General features: G+C 42.0%; 1 pseudogene; it reads right to left on the reverse strand.

The window, feature by feature from the left end:
- Positions 1-389: 389 nt before the first annotated feature.
- LOC102831383 overlaps positions 390-6,711 on the reverse strand; it is a 32,640-nt pseudogene continuing 26,318 nt past the window's right edge.

Raw genomic sequence — 6,711 nt, forward strand, 5'->3', positions numbered from 1 at the left:
TCTGTGACATGCACCCGCCATCACCACCAGTAGATACTTGATGTTAAGTGCTGTTGATTTGGTTCCGACCTATAGCTACCCTGCATGGCTGGTGACCTTGGACTGCTGACCTTGTGTTTCTAACTGACTTTGCAGTCCAGCGCATTAACCCACAGCACCACACCAGAGCTCCAGTGGATACTTACAAGAAAGAACTAATAACCCGGTTAGGCCCTTGGTGTGGTGCTATAGGATAAGTACTGGACTGGTAACTGCAAGGTTGGCAGTTCAAACACACTGCTGCTCTCAGAAACACTGTACAGGGTCACTATGAGCCAGAACCGACGTGATGGCAAACAACAAATAACCCAGTTAGTGAGTAAATATCAGACATCTTGTTATTGTAGGCTCTAGAATCCAAAATTCTCATGGTCAGCTAAGACAGCACTGCCTTGTGTAGACAAACTGGGCTTGCTGGACGAAGGCATTGGGGCTGCGCCTGAAGGGACGCGCAGGCTTGGGAGAGTGATGTGAGCGATGACATTCCCAGAAGGGAAATCAGTTTGGTCCAAGGCAGAAGAGCAGGATGTGCAGATTTCTAAAATTTCAATGGGTTTGGGCGAGAAGTACAACCAGGGTCAGGTGAAAAGACAGTGTTGGTCTGGATGCTTAGCTCCCAGTGGTAGATACCAGATTCAATAGAAAGAGAGATGCAAGGCTTCACAGAGCCAACTTGCTAGAATGGCAAAAGAAAAGCTACCTTCAAACACAGCTGCAACCTGGCATTAAAGGACCTGATTTTGTCAGACTGGTCAAGGCTAATCCACGGCCACTCCTGGTTTCTGGTGCCCACCTTGACTTCCAGGAAGGAAATAACTCTTTCCCCTGTATTTCACTTAGAAAAAAATTCCAAATGAAGTGAGAACTCATGAGTCACATGTGCACCCTGGTGGCCACAGATAGATGTTATGGAGTGGGGATGGTGCACAGGTCACCAGGAAACTGCAGGAAAGAGGACTGGGCCGGACCAAATGATGTCTCTCCACTACTGATGGATTGTGGCTGCACTGCGGAATTTATCCTAAAGACACTAGGAAGCCCTTGATTCTTCCTAATCAAGGCCGAGGTGAAACAAAAACAGATGCTAGGGAAGATTAATTTGGTGACAGAATGAGGAATGGATTAATTGAGTAAGACTGAAGTGCCTTAACATGATTCCTTGCACACAATGCGAATGAAGTCTTGGGTGAACTGAAGGCAGAAAAGTAATTTAGGAAGGTTGTCTAATAGCGCAGGCATGGATAGCTAAGAATTTAGTTGTAAAAAAAAATATATTGAACAGCTTATCATAATTTACTGGATAGAGAACTAAGAAGAAGAGGAAACCAATGAAATAACTGTTGTTGTTGTTAAGTATCATAGAGTCAGTTCCGAATAATAGAGACCCTGTTTAGCATTACCGAAGAGCAGCTGGTGAATCTGTGATTTAAACTGGCCTTGTAGTCCAGTGCTTTATCCAACAGCTCCACACCAGGACTCCAGTAACATAGTAATTAGCTTTTATTAAACTTATACACTGTGCTAGGTTATGTATGTTTGAAACCGATGTCAATGATTCCAAACAGTGATCATTTGGTGTAGGTAATATCATGCCCCCCCACCCCCCCAGCAGCCTTCTGTCAGCTGCTTATACTGTGGTTGTTTGTGTGTTACTGTGTTGCTGGAAGCAATACCACCTGTATTCAAATACTAGCAGGTAGACAGGCTTCCATAGAGCTTCCGGACTAAGACATACTAGAGAGAAAGGTCTAGAGATCTACTTCTAAAAACCACCCAGTGAAAACCAGACTGGTCTCAATAGAATCTTGTCCAACACAGTGCTAGAAGATGAGCCCTCTTGCTTGGAAAGCAATAATGGATTCAAGCCTGCCTACCGTCATGAGGATGGCATGGGATTGGACATGGGTTTGTTCTGTTGTATATGTACATGGGCTTGTTGTGAATTGGAGCTCACTTGATGGCTTCTAAAGACAGATCCTGGTGTGGTGCTGAGGATAAGGACTGGACTGCTGGCGTAAAGTCACTATGAGTCAGAGGTGACTCGACGGCACTTAACAACAGCAACAAAGACATCAATAAATATTATCCCCATATTATGGATAAGAATCTTTGCTCAACAAGGTCACACTGCTTGTAAGTGTTTGAGTTAAGATTCAAACCTAGTTCTAACTTAAGTCTGTTTAACTCCAAAGTTCATTTAGCTGTGACTGGTGGTGCTGTAGGTTAGGCATTGGACTGCTAACTATAAAATTGACAGTTTCAAACTCAGGAGCCACTCCTTGACAGAAAAATGTACAGTCTCAGAAACCATATATATCGTCTCCGTGAGTCAGAATCTACTCATTGGTAGTGGGCTTTTGGCTGCTATATGCTGGATATGAGTTGAGGGGTCAGGAAGGAGATGGCCAGCAAGTGGCAGGGGTTCATTTCAAATGTGTTGAGTTTCAAGGAATGTAGTGAAGTTTGTGACAGTAAATTGCTAACAATATTGGAATTGAGGACTTGAGATATGCATATTTTCATAAACTAGAGTCCTGGTGAGGTGCTGTAGGGAAAGTACTGGACTGTTAACTATAGGGTCGGCAGTTCAAACCCACCAGCATCTCCTCAGAAATCCTATAACAGGTGACTATGAGTCCGAACCAACTTGACAGTTGTAGGAGCCCTGATGGCACAATGGTTAAATGTTTAGCTGCCAACCAACCAAAAGGTCAGAGGTTCAAACCCACCAGCCACTCCAAGGTAGAAAAATTATAGCCTAGAAACCCAGTAGAAGCAGTTCTGCTTTGTCCTATAGGGTTGCTATGAGTTCGAATCAACTCAAAGGCACACAATAACAACTGCGATTAACTTGATAAAGGAAGAAGCTTTAGGGAGAAAACAGCTGTGCTATTGGGTAATGATCATAAGAAAGTGAACTGTTAACAACGATGCTTGAAAACTTGAAAGCAAAACGGACCAGGTCTGACAATGAATATGAATATGGGGAGCAGGGAAGCAGAGGAACACAGTGACTCAGTAGGATAAGTAACGGACTGTAAACCACAAGGTCAGTAGGACAAGCCCACCAGCTGTTCTGCAGGACAAAGGTGAGGCTTTCTGCTCCTGCAAAGATTTATAGCCTTGGGACTTAATACAGGGTCACTATGAGTTGAACCTCGGAACTGAATTGAAGGCACTTAACAACTTAGCGGAGGAGACAGTTGGCTATGGGAAGAGAAATTTGTAACTGTGTGGTAACTTCTGAATTTCTTCTCTTTTGTAATTAAACTGGTGGAGGTGGTGATGGTGTGTCAACCAGTGACCCTGTGTAGGGTTTCCTAGGCCATAAATCTTTACGGGACAGACAGCATCTTCTTTCTTCCAGGGAGTGGCTGGTGGACTCAAACTGCTGACCTCATGGTTAGCAGCCACCAGTGCTCCCTGAGTAAATACACAGCTGTTGTTAAGTGCTATCTAATCAGTTTCAATTCATAGTGACCCTGTATAGCATTTTTAAGAAGCAGCTGGTGAGTTTGAACCACCAACCTTATGATTCAAACTGACTTTGCAGACCAGTGTTTATTCTTTCGGATAATCAAAATACTTGGAGGCCTTGGGGCAGAAGACACATCTAATGTGTCTTGAAATGAAAATTCAAGTCCTCCTTGACATCTCGATGCCCTGCAATTCCAGAGAGTCCACTGAAATGACCTCCAAGGAGGCAAGCAGCTTGCTCCAAAGCTCTGGTTGACCTGGTGAACACACACACACAAAGGAAACGAGAACAAGGAAAGGCTGAGTCTGGACCCAGTTCCAGTCAACAGCTCTCCCCTCCATTTCCATGGATATAAATATTCTGCATTGCAGGGAAGAGGGATTGTGGTGAAAACAAGGGAAAGGAATTCTCTCAGGATTGCAAGGGAGAAGAAGGACAAGTTTAGAAACGCTTAGGGAAAAATACATTCAGAAGTATTTTTTAAAAAATGTTTTATTGTGAATTATGTGATAGTTTACATGGGAAAACATTAGTTATACATTCATCCTATCGTATATCATTTCATTGCCATGGTTACAATCCCCTCCATGCATCATCAACCAACCAAAGGGTATAACACTACAAGCCTGCCCCCCAGTCGTCAGCACACAGCCCCTCTCCTTCTCTGGGTCTAAAGTCCCCAGCTGCTCCATCTCTCCATGTCATCGTCTCTGCCTCCATCTCTGGCATCACTGTTTCTCTGGGTAGGGTCCCGCTCTCTGCTCTTCTCCCTTGATGGTCCCAGGGACCTCCGCTCCTGGACTGAAATGTTAATCCCTCCCCTCCTTGCTACAAAACATCTACCTTTATATTTCCAACCCTCACAATCAGTCCTGATAACAATTATTCACTATTGTATCACAAGAGACCTATTCACATTTCCTTTCATGAGCCCTGCCCAGTCAGATTGGATACTACTCAGTGGCGATTCTACCTTCCTCCATGCCCTCTGGATCTAGATTCCCTCTTGAAATCTTGTAAGCCAGTCACTTCTTGCCTTTGAAGACCCCGTCAAAGTTGACCATCCCTGTCTACTCTGTGTATGGAGGGGGTGGGAATGATCCTTGCTGTAAAGATTTGTTCCCTCTTTTGAGCTATTGCATCCATAGGTATAGGTCAAGTTCATCAAATTGTATCAGATTACTCTTTTTTCCCTCTTCTTTCTTCTCCTAGTAGAACTCTGATCCATTCAGAAGTATTTTTAAGGAGAAGACAAATTGCTTCAGGCTGACGAGAATTTCTATTTAAAAAAATATATATTTCTGTTAAATATGTTTCTCTAGGATAAAGATTGTGTTTATGATTCGATTAAAGCTATTAAAGAATTAAGGGGCTGCAAGGTAGCATCTAGCAGTTGTTCCCAAACCACCTGACGTGCTGGCTAAAAATGCAGATATCCAATTCAATAATTCCTTCTAAGCTTATTAGCAGACATACTTGTGTAATGAACAGTTGACATACACAGGTAGTTTTTTAACTGCTGGTTTTCATCTCACGATGACTTACAGATACTTATTTAATGTGCTATAATCCTTATCATCAAGAAATCTGTTGGCACTGTGAGTTAGACTTTGAGCTCCTAACCAGAAGGTCAGAGTTTCAAACCATCAACTGCTTTTCAGGAGAATGAGGCTTTCTGCTCCCATAAAGACTTACAGTCTCAAAAATCCTATAGAGGGTCACTGATTTAGAACCAACTCTATACCAGTGGACTTGGCTTGGTTTTTGGAATCATTAGCATTACTATTCTGTTTGTTCCTGTTGCTGTTGTATGCCATTGAGTTGTTTCTGACTCACGGTGACCCTGTATAGGATTTCCAAGGAACAGCCTGTGAATTTGAACTGCAAACCTTGTGATAAGCAGTCCAGTGCTTATCCTACAGTGCCACACCAGGACCAAATTTGTCTAGCATGAATGCCTTCAAATGGTCTCCTATGCAATTTTTACAGTTTCCCAAGGTATTTGAGCACTTTTTTAGTTGGTGGTTTTTTTTGGCAAAACCTGTCATTCTAGGACCAACTTGTGTTTTATGTGTCTAGCCCTGGGAACAGACATTCCTTTAAGAAGCTCTGGCTCCATTAGTGGTGAATGGTATTTAGAAATGAACTTCTAGATACTAAGTGTGTTCATAGGTAGCTACGTAGATATATAAACTGTTGTTGTTAGATAGATAGATAAAGTTCATACTCATAGCTCGGATTGACATGGCAAACCACGTCATCTTTTTTTATTCCATATTTGAATTTCCTTTCTCCCACACTGAGAAATTGAGTTTTAAAAAATGCTGATTTATTTTCTTATTTTGTTCTGTCCTACAACATACACAGAGGGGTTCTCGTGGCTTAGTGGGTTAGGTGTTGGACTGCTAACCAGAAGGTCAGCAATTCAAATCTACCAGATGTTCTATGGAAGAAAAATGATTCTACTCCCATGAAGATTTATTACAGCCTCAGAAATCCTCTGTAGGGTCACTCTGAGTTGATAGATTCAACAGCATACAATAACAAAAACAACACAATACGCAAATAATTCTAAAGCAGGTTCAGAAATACTATCTAATAACAATATGAAAAACAAATAATAACTATTATGTTTCTTTTCAAGTCCTGGTGTGGCATTGTCGGCTAATGCATCAGACTGCAAAATTGTTTGACCTGCAAGGTCAGTGGTTCAAGATCACCAGCTGTTCTTTGGAAACCCTACATAGGGTCGTTATGGGTTGGAATCAACTCGATGGCACTTAACACCAACAACATTTCTTCTAGCCTTAAAATATATCCCAATAAACGTGTGTAGATATGCATACATTTTCGTCTAAATCTATCATCTAAGTACTTAAATACAGGGAAACAGTCAAATCTAGATTGTGGGACAGTCTATCAAACAATTGGCCTGAGCTATTCCAAAATGTCAAATCCTGGAAGACATAAAGCAGGGCAGAATTGTTCTAGACCAAAAGACTCTTGGTGTGGCACTATAGGATCAATACCAAACCACAGGTTCGGCAGTTCAAAGTCTCCAGCTGCTCCTCAGAAACCTTTGCAGAGTTGCTATGAATTGGAACTGATTCAGCAGCACTTAGCAACAACAACAAAGGACATTAAAGTTACATTAATAATAAATAGAAACAAATATTTTCATATATCTTTTATAT

Source organism: Chrysochloris asiatica, unplaced genomic scaffold (assembly GCF_000296735.1).
Source record: "Chrysochloris asiatica unplaced genomic scaffold, ChrAsi1.0 scaffold00001, whole genome shotgun sequence".
NCBI classification, from domain to species: domain Eukaryota; kingdom Metazoa; phylum Chordata; class Mammalia; order Afrosoricida; family Chrysochloridae; genus Chrysochloris; species Chrysochloris asiatica.